Below are 21,467 nucleotides of genomic sequence, written 5' to 3'. Positions count from 1 at the left end.
CATCCCAGATATCACTAGTGTCACTGACATCATACACATCCCAGACATCACTAGTGTCACTGACATCATACACATCCCAGACATCACTAGTGTCACTGACATCATACACATCCCAGATATCACTAGTGTCACTGACATCATACACATCCCAGATATCACTAGTGTCACTGACATCATACACATCCGATATCACTAGTGTCACTGACATCATACACATCCCAGATATCACTAGTGTCACTGACATCATACACAACCCAGACATCACTAGTGTCACTGACATCATACACATCCCAGACATCACTAGTGTCACTGACATCACACACATCACATCCCAGACATCACTAGTGTCACTGACATCATACACATCCCAGACATCACTAGTGTCACTGACATCACACACATCACATCCCAGACATCACTAGTGTCACTGACATCACACACATCACATCCCAGACATCACTAGTGTCACTGACATCATACACATCACATCCCAGACATCACTAGTGTCACTGACATCATACACATCCCAGACATCACTAGTGTCACTGACATCATACACATCCCAGACATCACTAGTGTCACTGACATCATACACATCCCAGACATCACTAGTGTCACTGACATCACACACATCACATCCCAGACATCACTAGTGTCACTGACATCATACACATCCCAGACATCACTAGTGTCACTGACATCACACACATCACATCCCAGATATCACTAGTGTCACTGACATCATACACATCCCAGATATCACTAGTGTCACTGACATCATACACATCTCAGATATCACTAATGTCACTGACATCATACACATCCCAGATATCACTAGTGTCACTGACATCATACACAACCCAGACATCACTAGTGTCACTGACATCATACACAACCCAGATATCACTAGTGTCACTGACATCATACACATTCCAGATATCACTAGTGTCACTGACATCATACACATTCCAGATATCACTAGTGTCACTGACATCATACACATCACTAGTGTCACTGACATCATACACATTCCAGATATCACTAGTGTCACTGACATCATACACATCCCAGATATCACTAGTGTCACTGACATCATACACATCCCAGACATCACTAGTGTCACTGACATCATACACATCCCAGATATCACTAGTGTCACTGACATCATACACATCCCAGATATCACTAGTGTCACTGACATCATACACATCTCAGATATCACTAGTGTCACTGACATCATACACATCTCAGATATAACTAATGTCACTGAAATCATACACATCTCAGATATCACTAATGTCACTGAAATCATACACATCCCAGATATCACTAGTGTCACTGACATCATACACATCTCAGATATCACTAGTGTCACTGACATCATACACATCCCAGATATCACTAGTGTCACTGACATCATACACATCCCAGATATCACTAGTGTCACTGACATCATACACATCCCAGATATCACTAGTGTCACTGACATCATACACATCTCAGATATCACTAATATCACTGAAATCATACACATCACATCCCAGATATCACTAGTGTCACTGACATCATACACATCCCAGATATCACTAGTGTCACTGACATCATACACATCCCAGATATCACTAGTGTCACTGACATCATACATCCCAGATATCACTAGTGTCACTGACATCATACACATCCCAGATATCACTAGTGTCACTGACATCATACACATCCCAGATATCACTAGTGTCACTGACATCATACACATCCCAGATATCACTAGTGTCACTGACATCATACATCCCAGATATCACTAGTGTCACTGACATCATACACATCCCAGATATCACTAGTGTCACTGACATCATACACATCCCAGATATCACTAGTGTCACTGACATCATACATCCCAGACATCACTAGTGTCACTGACATCACACACATCACATCCCAGACATCACTAGTGTCACTGACATCATACACATCCCAGACATCACTAGTGTCACTGACATCACACACATCACATCCCAGATATCACTAGTGTCACTGACATCATACACATCCCAGATATCACTAGTGTCACTGACATCATACACATCTCAGATATCACTAATGTCACTGACATCATACACATCCCAGATATCACTAGTGTCACTGACATCATACACAACCCAGACATCACTAGTGTCACTGACATCATACACAACCCAGATATCACTAGTGTCACTGACATCATACACATTCCAGATATCACTAGTGTCACTGACATCATACACATTCCAGATATCACTAGTGTCACTGACATCATACACATCACTAGTGTCACTGACATCATACACATTCCAGATATCACTAGTGTCACTGACATCATACACATCCCAGATATCACTAGTGTCACTGACATCATACACATCCCAGACATCACTAGTGTCACTGACATCATACACATCCCAGATATCACTAGTGTCACTGACATCATACACATCCCAGATATCACTAGTGTCACTGACATCATACACATCTCAGATATCACTAGTGTCACTGACATCATACACATCTCAGATATAACTAATGTCACTGAAATCATACACATCTCAGATATCACTAATGTCACTGAAATCATACACATCCCAGATATCACTAATGTCACTGACATCATACACATCCCAGACATCACTAGTGTCACTGACATCATACACATCTCAGATATAACTAATGTCACTGAAATCATACACATCTCAGATATCACTAATGTCACTGACATCATACACAACCCAGATATCACTAGTGTCACTGACATCATACACATCTCAGATATCACTAGTGTCACTGACATCATACATCCCAGATATCACTAGTGTCACTGACATCATACACATCCCAGATATCACTAGTGTCACTGACATCATACACATCCCAGATATCACTAGTGTCACTGACATCATACATCCCAGATATCACTAGTGTCACTGACATCATACACATCCCAGATATCACTAGTGTCACTGACATCATACACATCCCAGATATCACTAGTGTCACTGACATCATACATCCCAGACATCACTAGTGTCACTGACATCACACACATCACATCCCAGACATCACTAGTGTCACTGACATCATACACATCCCAGACATCACTAGTGTCACTGACATCACACACATCACATCCCAGATATCACTAGTGTCACTGACATCATACACATCCCAGATATCACTAGTGTCACTGACATCATACACATCTCAGATATCACTAATGTCACTGACATCATACACATCCCAGATATCACTAGTGTCACTGACATCATACACAACCCAGACATCACTAGTGTCACTGACATCATACACAACCCAGATATCACTAGTGTCACTGACATCATACACATTCCAGATATCACTAGTGTCACTGACATCATACACATTCCAGATATCACTAGTGTCACTGACATCATACACATCACTAGTGTCACTGACATCATACACATTCCAGATATCACTAGTGTCACTGACATCATACACATCCCAGATATCACTAGTGTCACTGACATCATACACATCCCAGATTTCACTAGTGTCACTGACATCATACATCCCAGATATCACTAGTGTCACTGACATCATACACATCCCAGATATCACTAGTGTCACTGACATCATACACATCCCAGATATCACTAGTGTCACTGACATCATACATCCCAGACATCACTAGTGTCACTGACATCACACACATCACATCCCAGACATCACTAGTGTCACTGACATCATACACATCCCAGACATCACTAGTGTCACTGACATCACACACATCACATCCCAGATATCACTAGTGTCACTGACATCATACACATCCCAGATATCACTAGTGTCACTGACATCATACACATCTCAGATATCACTAATGTCACTGACATCATACACATCCCAGATATCACTAGTGTCACTGACATCATACACAACCCAGACATCACTAGTGTCACTGACATCATACACAACCCAGATATCACTAGTGTCACTGACATCATACACATTCCAGATATCACTAGTGTCACTGACATCATACACATTCCAGATATCACTAGTGTCACTGACATCATACACATCACTAGTGTCACTGACATAATACACATTCCAGATATCACTAGTGTCACTGACATCATACACATCCCAGATATCACTAGTGTCACTGACATCATACACATCCCAGACATCACTAGTGTCACTGACATCATACACATCCCAGATATCACTAGTGTCACTGACATCATACACATCCCAGATATCACTAGTGTCACTGACATCATACACATCTCAGATATCACTAGTGTCACTGACATCATACACATCTCAGATATAACTAATGTCACTGAAATCATACACATCTCAGATATCACTAATGTCACTGAAATCATACACATCCCAGATATCACTAATGTCACTGACATCATACACATCCCAGACATCACTAGTGTCACTGACATCATACACATCTCAGATATAACTAATGTCACTGAAATCATACACATCTCAGATATCACTAATGTCACTGACATCATACACAACCCAGATATCACTAGTGTCACTGACATCATACACATCTCAGATATCACTAGTGTCACTGACATCATACATCCCAGATATCACTAGTGTCACTGACATCATACACATCCCAGATATCACTAGTGTCACTGACATCATACACATCCCAGATATCACTAGTGTCACTGACATCATACATCCCAGATATCACTAGTGTCACTGACATCATACACATCCCAGATATCACTAGTGTCACTGACATCATACACATCCCAGATATCACTAGTGTCACTGACATCATACATCCCAGACATCACTAGTGTCACTGACATCACACACATCACATCCCAGACATCACTAGTGTCACTGACATCATACACATCCCAGACATCACTAGTGTCACTGACATCACACACATCACATCCCAGATATCACTAGTGTCACTGACATCATACACATCCCAGATATCACTAGTGTCACTGACATCATACACATCTCAGATATCACTAATGTCACTGACATCATACACATCCCAGATATCACTAGTGTCACTGACATCATACACAACCCAGACATCACTAGTGTCACTGACATCATACACAACCCAGATATCACTAGTGTCACTGACATCATACACATTCCAGATATCACTAGTGTCACTGACATCATACACATTCCAGATATCACTAGTGTCACTGACATCATACACATCACTAGTGTCACTGACATCATACACATTCCAGATATCACTAGTGTCACTGACATCATACACATCCCAGATATCACTAGTGTCACTGACATCATACACATCCCAGACATCACTAGTGTCACTGACATCATACACATCCCAGATATCACTAGTGTCACTGACATCATACACATCCCAGATATCACTAGTGTCACTGACATCATACACATCACTAGTGTCACCGACATAATACGCACTGACTACCGGCACTGTTCAGAAATCCGCGCCACCGAATTGACGAATCAGAACAAGGAAGGCAGCGCTCTGGAACTTAGTCGCAAATTGACAACGTCAATATCACGTGACTGTCGCAGAGCCGACGTCCCGATGTCACGTGATTACAGTGCGCACTGTAGCCTGCAAGCTCTTGTATAATGTTAAACTGTAATGTCGGTGGGTTGTGCCCTTGTTCGTAATGGTGACGGGTTCGTGAGGTACCGCTTAGGTAATGTGTGATCTGCTTTTTCTGCAGAATACAGCAAAGGAGTGACTGCAGGTCAGGTGATGTAAAGTTTTTTTCCAATCTTTGGAAAACGCCATGCACATGCGCGAGTTCACGCTATTAGCGTACGCTACGATAATTGCGTAATGTCTGTAATGTCGCGCATGCGCAGTAGTTCTAGCGTAGACTCGCGCATGCGTATGGCGTTTTTCACAGATTGGAAAATACCTGTGATGTAAAGTATTTTCTAATCTGTGAAAAGTGCTATGCGCATGCGCGAGTCTACCCAATTAGCGTAGACCTGTAGCGCTAGCGTAAACCTGCGCATGCGCAGTAGTAAATTTAGCTTATTGGAAAATACTTTAGATTAGTTTCTCCCAACCAGGGTGCCTCCAGATGTTGCAAAACTATAACTCCCAGCATGCCTGAACAGCCTTTTGGGGGTCCGTTTTAGATCAAGGCATGCTGGGAGTTGTAGTTTAGCTTATATTACATTGAAGGGACCACAACCCTCAGCATGCCCAGACAGCTAAAGGCTTTCCAGGCATGCTGAGAGTTGTAGTTTTACACAGGTATAGAGTAGTTAGCGTAGTGTTAGCGCAATTTTAGCATAGTTATTGTAGCGTTAGCACAATTTTAACGTATTTAGTGTTAGCGCAGTTTTAACGTATTTAGTGTAGCTTAGTGTTAGCGCAGTTTTAGCGTATTTAGTGTAGTGTAGTGTTAGAGCAGTTTTAGCGTATTTAGTGTAGTGTAGTGTTAGAGCAGTTTTAGCGTATTTAGTCTAGTGTAGTGTTAGAGCAGTTTTAGCGTATTTAGTGTAGTGTAGTGTTAGCGCAGTTTTAGCGTATTTAGTGTAGTGCAGTGTTAGAGCAGTTTTAGCGTATTTAGTCTAGTGTAGTGTTAGAGCAGTTTTAGCGTATTTAGTGTAGTGTAGTGTTAGAGCAGTTTTAGCGTATTTAGTGTAGTGTAGTGTTAGAGCAGTTTTAGCGTATTTAGTGTAGTGTAGTGTTAGCGCAGTTTTAGCGTATTTAGTGTAGTGTAGTGTTAGAGCAGTTTTAGCGTATTTAGTGTAGTGTAGTGTTAGAGCAGTTTTAGCGTATTTAGTGTAGTGTAGTGTTAGAGCAGTTTTAGCGTATTTAGTGTAGTGTAGTGTTAGAGCAGTTTTAGCGTATTTAGTGTAGTGTAGTGTTAGCGCAGTTTTAGCGTATTTAGTGTAGTGTAGTGTAGTGTTAGAGCAGTTTTAGCGTATTTAGTCTAGTGTAGTGTTAGAGCAGTTTTAGCGTATTTAGTGTAGTGTAGTGTTAGCGCAGTTTTAGCGTATTTAGTGTAGTGTAGTGTTAGAGCAGTTTTAGCGTATTTAGTGTAGTGTTAGCGCAGTTTTAGCATATTTAGTGTAGCTTAGTGTTAGCACAGTTTTAGCGTATTTAGTGTAGCTTAGTGTTAGTGCAGTTTTAGCGTGTTTAGTGTAGTGTTAGTGCAGTTTTAGCGTATTTAGTGTAGTGTAGTGTTAGCGCAGTTTTAGCGTATTTAGCGTAGCTTACTGTTAGCGCAGTTTTAGCGTATTTAGCGTAGCTTAGTGTTAGCGCAGGTTTAGCATATTTAGCATAGCGTAGTGTTAGTGCTGTTTTAGCGTATTTAGTGTAGTGTAGTGTAAGCGCAGTTTTAGCGTATTTAGCGTAGCTTACTGTTAGCGCAGTTTTAGCGTATTTAGCGTAGCTTAGTGTTAGCGCAGGTTTAGCGTATTTAGCGTAGCGTAATGTTAGTGCAGTTTTAGCATAGCATAGTGTTAGCGCAGTTTTAGCGTATTTAGTGTAGTGTAGTGTTAGAGCAGTTTTAGCGTATTTAGTGTAGTGTAGTGTTAGAGCAGTTTTAGCGTATTTAGTGTAGTGTAGTGTTAGAGCAGTTTTAGCGTATTTAGTGTAGTGTAGTGTTAGCGCAGTATTAGCGTATTTAGTGTAGTGTAGTGTAGTGTTAGAGCAGTTTTAGCGTATTTAGTCTAGTGTAGTGTTAGAGCAGTTTTAGCGTATTTAGTGTAGTGTAGTGTTAGCGCAGTTTTAGCGTATTTAGTGTAGTGTAGTGTTAGAGCAGTTTTAGCGTATTTAGTGTAGTGTTAGCGCAGTTTTAGCATATTTAGTGTAGCTTAGTGTTAGCACAGTTTTAGCGTATTTAGTGTAGCTTAGTGTTAGTGCAGTTTTAGCGTGTTTAGTGTAGTGTTAGTGCAGTTTTAGCGTATTTAGTGTAGTGTAGTGTTAGCGCAGTTTTAGCGTATTTAGCGTAGCTTACTGTTAGCGCAGTTTTAGCGTATTTAGCGTAGCTTAGTGTTAGCGCAGGTTTAGCATATTTAGCATAGCGTAGTGTTAGTGCTGTTTTAGCGTATTTAGTGTAGTGTAGTGTTAGCGCAGTTTTAGCGTATTTAGCGTAGCTTACTGTTAGCGCAGTTTTAGCGTATTTAGCGTAGCTTAGTGTTAGCGCAGGTTTAGCGTATTTAGCGTAGCGTAATGTTAGTGCAGTTTTAGCATAGCATAGTGTTAGCGCAGTTTTAGCGTATTTAGCATAGCTTAGTGTTAGCACAGTTTTTTAAGAGTAGCGTACTGTTTGCGCAGTCTTAGAGTAGTAGGTGCAGCGTAGTATTAGCGTAGTGTTAGTGCAGTTTTAGCATAGTTAGCGTAGTTGTACGCAGGTGTAGTCAGCTAACTTAGTTTTACAGGCAGACAAAGCGTAGTTTAGAGAGTGTAGCTTAGCTTAGTTCTAAAGTGAAGGGGCTACAACTCCCAGCATGCCTAGAGAGCCAAAGGCCGTCCGGGCAGAATGGAAGTTATAGTTTTGCAAAAGTAGCAGAGGCACTTGCGCTCTGCTACATTAAAGTAACAGAGGCCATTGGGCTCTGCTACGTTAACGTAGCAGAGGCGAGTACGTCCTTGTACGTTGAAGTAGCAGAGGCAGTTGCGCTCTGCTATGTTAATGCAGTATACAGCCCTCTGTATAGATGGCTGGATACAGTGATCAAAAGGCCACTTACCCACCTCCATTCCTGCTCCGTCACTGGACGTGTAGCATCGCAGGAAGATGAGGGAGCTGGAACGGGGGTGGTAAGTTAGGCTCTCCAGGGGAAGATCCCCCAAAAATGTACTAACCCATTTTTTTGTGTTTTTCTTCTCGTTTCGGATACGTGAATGCGGAGAACTACATCGGATTCGGTGGACTGCATTTTTTCTTTTGTTTTAATAAAATGGTTAACGAGGGCTGTGGGGGAGTGTTTTTCCTAATAAAAATGTTTTAACTTGTGTGTGCTCTTTTTTTAAATTATTATTACTTTACAGGCTTAGTAGTGAAAGCCGTCTTGTAGACGGAATCCATTACTAAGTCTGGGCTTAGCGTTAGCCCCCAAAACAGCTAGCGCTAACCCCCAATTATTACCCCGATACCCACCTCCACAGGGGTAACGTGAAGAGCCGATACCAACAGGCCCATAGCTCCAAATATGGCGCTCTTGGGCCTAGGCGGTAACAGGCTGGCGTTATTTAGGCTGGGGAGGGCCCGTACCAATGGTCCTCGCCCACCCTGGTAATGTCAGGCTGTTGCTGTTTGGTTGATATTTGGCTGAAAATGAAAAGACGGGGAACCACACGTTAAAAAAAAAAACGTGTGTGGTTCCCTGTCTTTACATTTTCAGCCAAATACCAACCAAACAGCAACAGCCTGACGTTACCAGGGTGGGCGAGGACCATTGCTACTGACCCTCCCCAGCCTAAATACTGCCAGCCTGTTACCGCCTAGGCCCAAGAGCGCCATATTTGGCGCTCTGGGCCTGTTGTTATCGGCTCTTCCCGGTACCCCTGTGGCGGTGGGTACCGGGGTAATAATTGGGGGTTAGCGCTAGCTGTTTTTGGGGCTAACGCTAAGCCCAGACTTAGTAATGGATTCTGTCTACAAGACGGCTTTCACTACTAAGCCTGTAAAGTAATAATAATTTAAAAAAAGAGCACACACAAGTTAAAACATTTTTATTAGGAAAAACACTCCCCCACAGCCCACGTTAACCATTTTATTAAAATAAAAAATGCAGGTCATGGTCGTAGTCCACCGAATCCGACGTAGTCCTCCGCATTCACGTATCTGAAACGAGAAGAAAAACACAAAAAAATGGGTTAGTACATTTTTGGGGGATCTTCCCCTGGAGAGCCTAACTTACCACCCCCGTTCCAGCTCTCTCATCTTCCTGTGATGCTACACGTCCAGTGACGGAGCAGGAACGGAGGTGGATAAGTGGCCTTCTGATCACTGTATCCAGCCATCTATACAGAGGGCTAGATACTGCATTAACATAGCAGAGTGCAACTGCCTCTGCTACTTTAACGTACAAGGACGTACTCGCCTCTGCTACGTTAACGTAGCAGGGCCCAATGGCCTCTGTTACTTTAATGTAGCTGAGCGCAAGTGCCTCTGCTACTTTTGCAAAACTACAACTTCCATTCTGCCCGGACGGCCTTTGGCTCTCTAGGCATGCTGGGAGTTGTAGCCCCTTCACTTTAGAACTAAGCTAAGCTACACTCTCTAAACTACGCTTTGTCTGCCTGTAAAACTAAGTTAGCTGACTACACCTGCGTTCAACTACGCTAACTATGCTAAAACTGCACTAACACTACGCTAATACTACGCTGCACCTACTACTCTTAAACTGCGCTAACAGTACGCCAAGCTAAATACGCTAAAAAACTGTGCTAAACCTAAGCTACGCTAAATACGCTAAAACTGCGCTAACACTAAGCTATGCTAAAACTGCACTAACACTACGCTATGCTAAATACGCTAAACCTGCGCTAACACTAAGCTACGCTAAATACGCTAAACCTGCGCTAACAGTAAGCTACGCTAAAACTGCGCTAACACTTCACTACACTAAATACGCTAAAACTGCGCTAACACTACGCTACGCTAAATACGCTAAACCTGCGCTAACACTAAGCTACGCTATATACGCTAAAACTGCGCTAACTAAGCTACGCTAAATACGCTAAAACTGCGCTAACACTACACTACACACGCTAAAACTGCGCTAACACTACACTACACTAAATATGCTAAACCTGCGCTAACACTAAGCTATGCTAAATACGCTAAAACTACGCTATCACTAAGCTACACTAAATACGTTAAAATTGCGCTAACGCTACACTAACTACACTAAAGTTGCGCTAACACTACGCTAACTACTCTATACCTGTGTAAAACTACAACTCCCAGCATGCCTGGAAAGCCTTTAGCTGTCTGGGCATGCTGAGAGTTGTGGTCCCTTCAATGCAATATAAGTTAAACTACAACTCCCAGCATGCCTTGGCTAGGTACACTACACTTATATAAATCTATGGTAAGCCTAAGGCTACACTATGCTATCTACTTACTATGCTACGCTAATTTCCACGGCTACGCTAAGAGATAAGCTATTAACGTAAGCCTATGATCTAAAGTATTTTCCAATAAGCTAAATTTACTATTGCGCATGCGCAGGTTTACGCTAGCACTACAGGTCTATAGTGTAGACTCGCGCATGCGCATAGCACTTTTTACAGATTGGAAAATACTTTACATAACAGGTATTTTCCAATCTGTGAAAAACGGCATACGCTTGCGCAAGTCTACGCTAGAACTACTGTGCATGCGCGACATTACGCAATTACTGTAGCGTACAGTAATAGCGTGAACTTGCGCATGGCGTTTTCCGCAGATTGGAAAAAACTTTACATCACCGCTGCTGTAAAGTTTATAGGGATTTTGTAGAAAAGCGCATGACCAGTTGACTACGGCTCCGCAGTTGGAGTAAGGTGTATCGTAGGCAGCGAGTCCGTAGTAAACTGCGAGCGCACACAGTTTTCTTAAGACTAATGTGAAAAATTGTGCATGTGCTAACTTACGCTAGCCTCCCTACGCTACGCTAATCGCGCATGTCGTTTTCCACAGATTGTAAAAAACTTAAGGCGTTTTTCACAGATTGGAAAATACTTTAGATCTAGCACTTACGCTGCGCTAACTGCGTAGTTACGCTTTACGCTAACTGTAAACCCCCAAAAAAGTTAAGGACAACATAAATCAAGGTATTACTCATTGAACACCCCCCCCCCCCCCCCCTAAAAAGTATCTGAACAATTAAGGGAAAGGACACAATTAAAGGATAGAAGGCCATAAATAAAGCAAGTGAATGATAACAAGCAATTAACGCACTGCGCAGACGTGATCCTGCGCTAGAACTACTGCGTATGCGGGACATTACACAATTAGCGTAGCGTACGCTAATAGCGTAAACTCGCGAAAGCGCATGCCGTTTTTCACAGATTGGAAAATACTTTACATCACTGCCTTTTTTAGCCCTACACTGCCAGCCTAGTGCTGCGCATGCAAGCTAAGTTTTTACGGATTAAGGTAAACTTTACATCAGGGGGATTTTGTAGGAAACGGGGAGCGCATGCGCAGCTTACTATCACTCCGCAGTTAGTGCAGGGGATAGTGTAGGCAGTTAGCATAAGGGGTAATGTAGGCATTGAGAACTGCAAAACAGTTCCCATATACGGTTTCAAGTTAAAAACCGTAGAGAACCGTATAGAAAACCGTATGCATTGACTTAACATTGTAAACCGTATGTCAAACGCGTCATCCGGTTTAGTCCGTTTTGTGTCTTATACTGTTTTGTCCAATTACCCGTACCCAAAACCGTAGTCTACCACGTTTTTTGGTCTGGGTGAAAAACCGTATTAAACCTTATATGGTTTTTTTTTTAAACATGAGAGTCAATGGGAACCGTACAGAACTGTATGTGCATACAGTTCCATCCGGCTTTCACCGTACAGTTTTTGACTTTGCACAGTTTTTTTTTCTTGGAATTTGTATTCAAACAAAAGTTAAAAGCGTATACGTTTTTTTCTTAAAAGACGGATGCAACCGGACATAATTTTTCAAACCCTATACAGTTTTTAACCATATACAGGTTGAAATTTGTACACATGTTTTGATACAGTTTAGTCCGGTTTTGAGGAATCCGTTTTTCATCAAAAACCTGATACGGGAACTGTATTGCAAAAACATGGTGTGCATGCACCCTTAGGCTGCATTGACACCTCGTTTTCAGCCTAAGGTTGCCGGATCCGGCTGGGGTACGGGAGTGCCCGGTTTTCCCCTCCCGTACCCCAGCCGGCCCGGCGCTGAAATCCATTTACTCCGGTCGGTTCATTTTTGACCCGTATCTGGTTTTGTGACCGAACCTAAAACCGTAGTATACTACAGTTTTAGGTCCGGTCAGGAAATCGCATATGGGTCAAAAATGAGCCGACCCGAGTCACCGTTTGACTCCCGTCGGCTCATTAAAGCAAATTGATTTCAGCGGCGGTCCAGTTGGTGTACGGAGAGAGCCCGATTTTCCCCTCCCCAGCCGGATCCGGCAACCATAGGCTGAAAACGAGGGGGGAATCCAGTCTTAGTTAAGCAGGCGGGGAGGGATAGAGAAAATTGTAGGCAGTGTAGTTTAATGTCAGTGTAGCGTAGTTAGCTTAGAGTGGAGCATAGTTAGTTTAGATTGAGACATAGTTAGCATAGTTTAGGTTTTAAAGTTAAAGGACTCAGCTTAGATTTTAAAGGGAAGGGATTACAACTCCCAGCATGCCCATGCAGCCAAAGGCTGTCCCGGCAGGATGGGTGTTGTAATTTTGCTTGTTTTACAGTGCAGGGACTACAACTCCCAGCATGCCCAGACAGCCAAAGTTTGGGAGTTGTAGTTTTACATCATTGTAACGTATTTAGTGTAGGATTAGCGTAGTTTTACACAGGTGTAGCATAGTTTGCGTATAGCGTAGTTTTATACCAGTGTAGTATATTAAGCGTATAGCATCGTTTTATACCAGTGTAGTATATTAAGCGTATAGCATCGTTTTATACCAGTGTAGTATATTAAGCGTATAGCATCGTTTTATACCAGTGTAGTATATTAAGCGTATTGCATAGTTTTATACCAGTGTAGTATATTAAGCGTATAGCGTAGTTTTACACAGAGGTAGCATAGTTTTACAGGCAGATGAAGCATAAGTTAGGGAGCGTAGCGTAGCATAGCTTAGTCTGATAGTGAAGGTACTACAATTCCCAGCATTCCCAGACAGCCAAAGGCTATAGTAATGTGGCAGAGGCATGTATGTAGCATAGGCAATTGCACTCTGCTGTGTTAATGTAGCAGGGTGAGTGTACCCTGAGCTGTGAGAGTTAACTCATTAGGGGTTTACAGCCATCTATATAGATGACTGTATACAGTGATCAGAAGGCCACTTACCCATCTCCGTTCCCGCTCCGTCATTAGACATGGAGCTACACAGGAAGATGACCGAGCTGGGACAGGGGTGGTAAGTTAGGCTCTCCAGAGGGAAAAAACCCCTAAAAATGTTTTATTCTCTTCTTGTTTCAGATACCTGAATGCGGAGGACTAGTCGGATTTGGTGAACTACATTGATGACCTGCATTTTTTTGTGTTTTTTTTTTAATGGTCAAGGAGGGCTGTGGGGGAGTGTTTTTTCTAATAAAAATGTTTTAATATAGCTACATAGTTCATAAGGTTGAAAAAAGACCAGAGTCCATCAAGCTCAACCTATGAGTCCCTATGGAGTTGATCCAGAGGAAGGCAAAAAAAAACTCATACTAGAGGTAAAAATTCCTTCCCAACTCCAAATATGGCATCAGAATAAATCCCTGGATCAACGTTCTGTCCCTATAAATCTAGTATACATAACCAGCAATGTTATTATTCTCCAAAAATGCATCCAGACCCCTTTTGAATTCTTTTACAGAGTTCCCCATGACCACCTCCTCCGGGAGAGAATTCCACAGTCTCACTGCTCTTACAGTAAAGAACCCCCGTCTGTGCTGATGTAGAAACCTTCTTTCCTCTAAACATAGAGGATGCCCCCTTGTTATAGATACAGTCCTGGGAATAAATAGATCATGGGAGAGATCTCTGTACAGTCCTCTGATATATTTATACATAGTTATTAGGTCGCCCCTAACCTTCTTTTTTCTAAACTAAATAACCCTTATTCTGATAATCTTTCTGGGTACTGTAGTCCTCCCATTCCCCATATTACTCTGGTTGCCCGTCTCTGAACCCTCTCAGGCTCCACTATATCTTTCTTGTACACTGGTGCCCAGTACTGTATACAGTATTCTATATGTGGTCTGACTAGTGATTTGTACAGTGGTAGAATTATTTCCTTGTCATGGTCATCTATGCCCCTATTGATGCACCCCATGATTTTGTTTGCTTTGGCAGCAGCTGCCCGACACTGGTCACTACAGCTACATTTACTGTTAACTAAGACTCCCAAGTCCTTTTCCACGTCAGTCGTCCCAAATGTTCTCCCATTTAGTACATAATCCCAGCCCGGATTTTTCCTCCCCATGTGCATTACCTTACATTTATCAGTGTTGAACCTCATCTGCCACTTTCCAGCCCAAACCTCCAATCTATCCAGATCCATTTTTAACGGTACCCCACTAGTAACTAGTCACCCAATCAGAATAAGTACCATTAATAACCACACTCTGTTTCCTATCACTGAGCCAGTTACTTACCCACTTGCACACATTCTTCCCTAGCCCATACCTTCTCATTTTATGAAACAATCTTTTATGTGGCACCGTATCAAATACTTTGGAAAAATCCAGATATACAACATCCAGCGATTCCCCCTGGTCCAGTCTGGAGCTCACCTCCTCATAAAAGCTGATCAGGTTAGTTTGACAGGACCGATCCCTCATAAAGCGATGCTGATATTGGGTCATACATTTTTTTTATCAAGATACTCCAAAATAGCATCTCTTAGAAAACCCTCAAACAATTTACATACAACAGAGGTTAAACTAACAGGTCTATAATTCCCGGGGTCACCTTTTGACCCCTTTTTAAATATTGGCACTACATTTGCTATGCGCCAGTCCTGGGGAACAGTCCCTGTTACTATAGAGTCCCTGGGGGACATGTATCAAAGATTTTACCCCTGTTTTGTGTGTATTTTTTTTGCGCAAAATTTTGCGCAAGCCCTTTTTTGCACATTTTTTTGCACACATTTTGGTAGAGCATGTCCTCCAGATGTGGCCAAATCGGGGTACCTTGGAGTGACATCTATAGTACACATGGATTTATTAACTGCGTACTTTCCTTTACACCAAAAATTTTGCCCCAATAGCTGTTTTTTTTGCGCAAATATAAGCCATCTTGGACTTAACGTAGCAAGATGCTCTAAATCATCTATTCTATTTTCCAAAGAGTGGATTGAGGAGATTACTATATTTACCCGCAATTTATGAAGCTCATTGCGCTTGATTGATAAATTTAGCGCTTCTGCTCATAATTTAGAATTTGGGAAAAGGGGTAAACTGCTTCTACCATACACAAATAATGATACATGTCCCCCCCTGAATATTAAAAATAGGGGTATGTCTAACATTACTTAATTCCTTTAGAACACGGGGGTGAATGCCATCTGGACCTGGCGTTTTGTCTATTTTGATTTTTTGTAGACGGTACTGTACTTCTTCCTGGGTTAGACAGGTGACCTGTACTGGGAAGTTTACCTTATCTCAATGTATTTCACCTGGCATTTCATTTTCCTCGGTGAATACAGCCAAGAAGAATTTGTTTAACCCCTTAAGGACATAGGCGGAGATTTATCATTAGGTGTCTATTGTAGACACAGATCTACCCCTTTACACTGCTTGTCTAATTTACACTCTTGCTCAAGATTTACAAAAGTTGTGCACTCATTTGATAAATTTTGTGCAAATATAGAAACGCCCCCCCCCCCCTCACTCTACCGTGCACTCCTTCTCTACCTCACACTTCACAGAGCTGTGGCATTTTCCTGCAGTACACTGTTCACATAGCTAGAAGTGCTGGAGCAGCAGTGTGTGCCGAACAAAACTCTGCGCAATAGTAAAATCATAAATATTTATAAAGTACACAGAGGGGAGATTCTCAAAGAACTTTGCGTGAAAAAAAAAACAATACAATTTTGGCAAGGTTTACACTGCTCACGTCAGTTTTGTAAAAGTGGGCGTGTCCACGTATATTGTCTGCTTTACATGATATTTTCAAAGGGGTGAGAGTCCAGTTTACATCGAAAATTTCACGCCAGCATTTTTTAGTTTTATTGTTTATGTTTTTTTTTCCATTTACCCATTTTCACATTTTAGATATGTGAATGCGTAGGACTACGTCAGATACGGTGGTTTTTTAAATGTCAATAAAAGGGTTAACGAGGGCTGTGGAGGAGTGTTTTTTTTAAATAAAACATTTTTTTGTGTGTTGTGTTTTTTATAATTGAATTTTCAGACTTAGTACTGGAAGCCGTCTTGTAGACAGAATCCATTACTAAGCAGGGGCTTAGCGTTAGCCCAAAAATCAGTTTGCGCTAACCCCCAATTATTACCCCGGTACCCACCACCACAGGGGTGTCGGGAAAAGTCGGTACCAACAGGCCCAGAGCGTCAAAAATGGCACTCCTGGGCCTAGGCGGTAACAGACTGGTGTTATATAGGCTGGGGAGGGCCAGTAACAATGGCCCCCGCCCACCCTGGTAACGTCAGGCTGCTGCTGCTTGGTTGGTATCTATGGGAAACACACACGTTTTGTTTATTTATTTAAAATAAAAACACCTCACTGAAACCTTTGGAGACCATTTTGGAGGAACGTCCATCCTCCAGACGTGGTCCGTTTGCTTATATTCAGCTTCGACATTTCTACCTGTCATTGACTGCGGACCACTCTCTGCATCTTGACCTTAAAGTAGTAGTCCAGTGGTGAAAAACTTATCCCCTATCCTAAGGATAGGGGATAAGTTTGAGATCGCGGGGGGTCCGTCCGCTGGGGCCCCCCGCGATCTCTCTGTACGGGGCCCCGACTCCGCTGAGATAGCGGGTGTCGACCCCCGCACGAGGCGGCGGCCGACACGCCCCCTCAATACATCTCTATGGCAGAGCCGGAGATTGCCGAAGGCAGCGCTTCGGCTCTGCCATAGAGTTGTATTGAGGGGGCGTGTCGGCCGCTGCTTCGTGCGGAGGTCGACACACCCCCTTCCCGCGGGCTGTCGGGGCTCCGTACAGGAGATCGCGGGGGGCCCCAGGGGTCGGACCCCCCGCAATCTGCAACTTATCCCCTATCCTTAAGACAGGGGATAAGTTGTAAACCACTGAGTCACCACTGGACTACTCCTTTAATCATTTTGAACGGTTGTGCACGGCCTCTTCGGGTCTCCGCCACTCTATCTCCGTCCTCTATGGTCTCCTGATTTCCTCGAGGTCGGAGTCCCTTCCGGCTTTTTGCCGTGCGTGGGAGGCCGAATTGGGCTCCACCTTCTCCACTGAGCAATGGACAAAATGTTTTTTTCTATCTCACAAAGCTGTAATCGCCACCACAGCTCAGGAGACGAGTTATAAAATTCTCTCTAGGTGGTATAGGGTCCCAGAGACCCTACACAGGTGGTACCCTTCAGTATCTGACCAATGTTGGAGATGTGAGTCGGCGGTGGGCTCGATGACGCATGTCTGGTGGAGTTGTTCTAAACTGGCTCCCTTTTGGCACTCTATTTTGAGGATCATATTGGAAGTCACTGGAGTAAGGATTCCCCCCACTCCTGAATCCACTCTGCTCTATATGTTCCCCATGGCTCAGTCCAAATACAAAAAGTCATTGACACGTCACTTGCTTCAAGCTGCAAAAACAGTTATTCCCAGGCATTGGAGGGATCCAAATTCTCCCTTGGAGGAATGGGTGACTCCCGCACACAGCGCATGGAAGAGTTCTTAGCGGTCCTCCCCTCTGAAGTGGACCGTTATGGTGCCACTTGGACCCCATGGTCCCAATTCTGATCATCCCCCCAATTCCGGACTCTTTGTTGTCCAGCTTTGGTCAACTGATCTGGTTAATCCCCCCTTTGGGGTGGTGGGGGCATTGGGTGGCGGTTGGGTCCTGCACCGGGATGCTCCTTCTCCTTTTCTCCCCCCCCCCTTTTTTTCTTTTCTCCTTTCTCTTTTTTCTTTCCTTTCCTTCTCTTTGTGATACTGTTTCCTTTCTCCCCTACTTGTTTTACCTTACAGTGAGTTTTTTACTGATATGGCCGTCATGTAGACAGGTGATGGGTCTATTGTGCATATGTTAGATTGATCGATATTGGGAGATTAGTAATCGTTCTACCTTCCTGTTCCCCCTTCCCCTGCCATTAAGCTTACATTTAGGACAAACTTTTGGGTCGCACAGTGGGAGGGTAAGATTACGGATCTCTTTTTCATGATATTTTGTGTGTCTCATAACTTGATATTCACAACTGCTTGATGGACATCATATGTTGTCTACTCTGTCTAAGTGTGTTTTGTGGATAATGTCACTTGATATTTTCTCTTTGCCTTCCAAGGCCATTTTGTCTGTTACGATTTCCTGTGTTTTATTGTTGTACAACCAACTGTGCTTAATAAAAACCTTTTTTGAATAAAAATAAAATAATAATTTGTATTTCCATTTGTAGATTGTAAGCGCTCCCCCCCCACCCCACCCCCCAAGCATGACCCTCCCTCTCATTCAGTCTGTCATTTACTGTTTCATGTTCATTGTACTTGAATTAGTGTTACATGTATTTTAACCCTTCATTTGTATTGTACAGTGCCCTGGAACTAAGGGAGCTCCAAAAATAAATAAAAATAATAATTATTATTAAAATAAAAACACATAGGGTTCCCCCTATTTTCAGTATCAGCCAGATACCAACCAAGCAGCAACAGCCTGACGTTACCAGGGTGGGCGATGACCATAGTTACTGGCCCTCCCCAGCATAAATAGTGCCAGCCTGTTACTGCCTAGGCCCAGGAACGCCATTTTTGATGCTCCAAGGCTGTTGTACCGACTCTTCCTAGCACCCCTGTGGCAGTGGGTACCAGTGTAATAATTGGAGGTTAGCGCTAGCTGATTTTGGGGCTAACGCTAAGCCCCGGCTTAGTAATGGATTCTGTCTATAAGATGGCTTCCACTACTAAGCCTGAAAATCAATTATAAAAAAACAGCTCATTGAAAAAACATTTTATTTAAAAAAACGAAGCCCTTGTTTTAGGAATTAAAAAGCCCTTGTTTATAGGAATTAAAAAAACGCTGGTCATCATCTCATTCCACCATAGTCTTCTGCATTAACATATCTATAATGAGAAGAAAAACAAGAAATATGGGTTGGTACATTTTTTGCACTCTCCCCTGGCAAGAGCGCACATAATGCAGCATTTTCATAAACAGGGAGCCTCCAATTTTTGCTAAACTACAACTCCCATCATGGGGGCTGTAGTTAAACAACAGCTGGAGTCTCCCTGTTTGGGAACACACTTCCAGAAAGGCTCTGTTCCCATTATGCAAAACGCATAATGAGAACAGAGTAAGGCCTGGACTGTGTAGCTCGATCTGTCCATCTGCCTTTGGACTACTACTCTTACTACTACCCCTATAACTTTTTTATTTTTCTACGTATGGGGCAGTATTTTTATTTACACTGGGGTTTTTTTTATGGGAAAAGGGGGTTGATTCAAACTTTCATTAGGGAAGGGGTTAAATAATTTTTTCCCACTTTTTTTGCAGTGTTATAGCCCCCATAGGGGACTATAACATGCAGTACATTGATTCAATACACTGATCAATGCCATTGCATTGCAATGAATTGATCAGTGTTATCAGCGATTGATTGCTCCAAGCCTGGATTTCAGGCTTGGAGCAATCAATCGGCAGGAGGCAGGTAAGGCACCCTTCTGCTGCATCCTAGCTGATCGGGACATTGCGATTTTACCGTGATGGTCCTGATCGGCCCAACTGAGCTACTGGGAAGCTTTCACTTTAGACACAGCTGTCAACTTTGATCGCCGTGTCTAAAGAGTTAATGCCGGACATCTGCCTAAACAGCGATGTCTGGCATTAGCCATGGGTCCTGGCTGCTGATGGCAGCTGGAACCATGCGGGTATGATTCGAGCTGAGCTCCTCGCTTCATAACCCTCCCATGCCGCAGCGCTGTTTAGAAATGGCGTTTTGCAGCAAGGGGTTAATAAATTAGCTTTTTCCTAATCCCCATTTATAATTTCTTCCTCATCATTTTTTAAAGGGCCTACACTTTCATTTTTAACCTTTTTGCTATTTATATAGTTAAAGAACATTTTGGGGTTAGTTTTACTCTCTTTGGCAATGAGTCTTTCTGTCTCTATTTTTACAGCTTTTATCATTTTTTTTAACATATTTTAAATTTTTCTCTATAGCTTTTTAACCCCTTGGGGATGGAGCCCATTATAGGACAGAAGCATTTTTTTGCAATTCTGACCGCTGTCACTTTAAAGGAGAACTCCAGAATATAAAAATTGTCCCCCATACTGCCGGCAGTAAAAAAAATAAAGATGTACATACCTTCCTCCGGTAACCGGCTCCGGTCTCCGCCGCGATCCTCTTCCTGGTTGCCGGTTGTCGGAGAATCATACTGCGCTCAGCCAATCACCAGCAGAAGTGAAGTCCTGACTCGGCCAGCGATAGACTGAGCGGCAGTGTGACGTTTTCAGCCCTGGTAGCAGGTGCCGGTGTAGTGAAGGATTTTGTGTCCTGAAGCATTCTCACACTGCCGCTCAGCCTATCACCGGCCGAGTCTGGACTTCACTGCGGCTGGTGATTGGCTGAGCGCAGTATGACTCTCCGAGCACTGGCAACCAGA

The 21,467-nt window shown here is 42.9% G+C and overlaps 1 protein-coding gene across 5 annotated transcripts in view; it reads right to left on the bottom strand.

Moving 5' to 3' along the window:
• Positions 1–21,467, bottom strand: part of AAAS (aladin WD repeat nucleoporin) — a 103,523-nt gene that overhangs the window by 26,426 nt on the left and 55,630 nt on the right. The window contains exon 1 of one of the 5 annotated variants that reach the window (XM_056555240.1): positions 5,473–5,626. The exons of 2 other annotated variants lie outside the window; for them this stretch is intronic. The gene's annotated coding sequence lies outside the window, so the exon portion shown is untranslated. Of the gene's footprint in view, positions 1–920; positions 951–5,472; positions 5,627–21,467 lie in introns of those variants that run through there. 2 more of the 5 variants (XM_056555241.1, XM_056555242.1) reach the window with 2 other exon arrangements.

The sequence above is a fragment of the Hyla sarda genome, chromosome 2, assembly GCF_029499605.1.
Source record: "Hyla sarda isolate aHylSar1 chromosome 2, aHylSar1.hap1, whole genome shotgun sequence".
Lineage (NCBI taxonomy): Eukaryota > Metazoa > Chordata > Amphibia > Anura > Hylidae > Hyla > Hyla sarda.
This window is presented reverse-complemented; position numbering and strand designations above follow the sequence as displayed.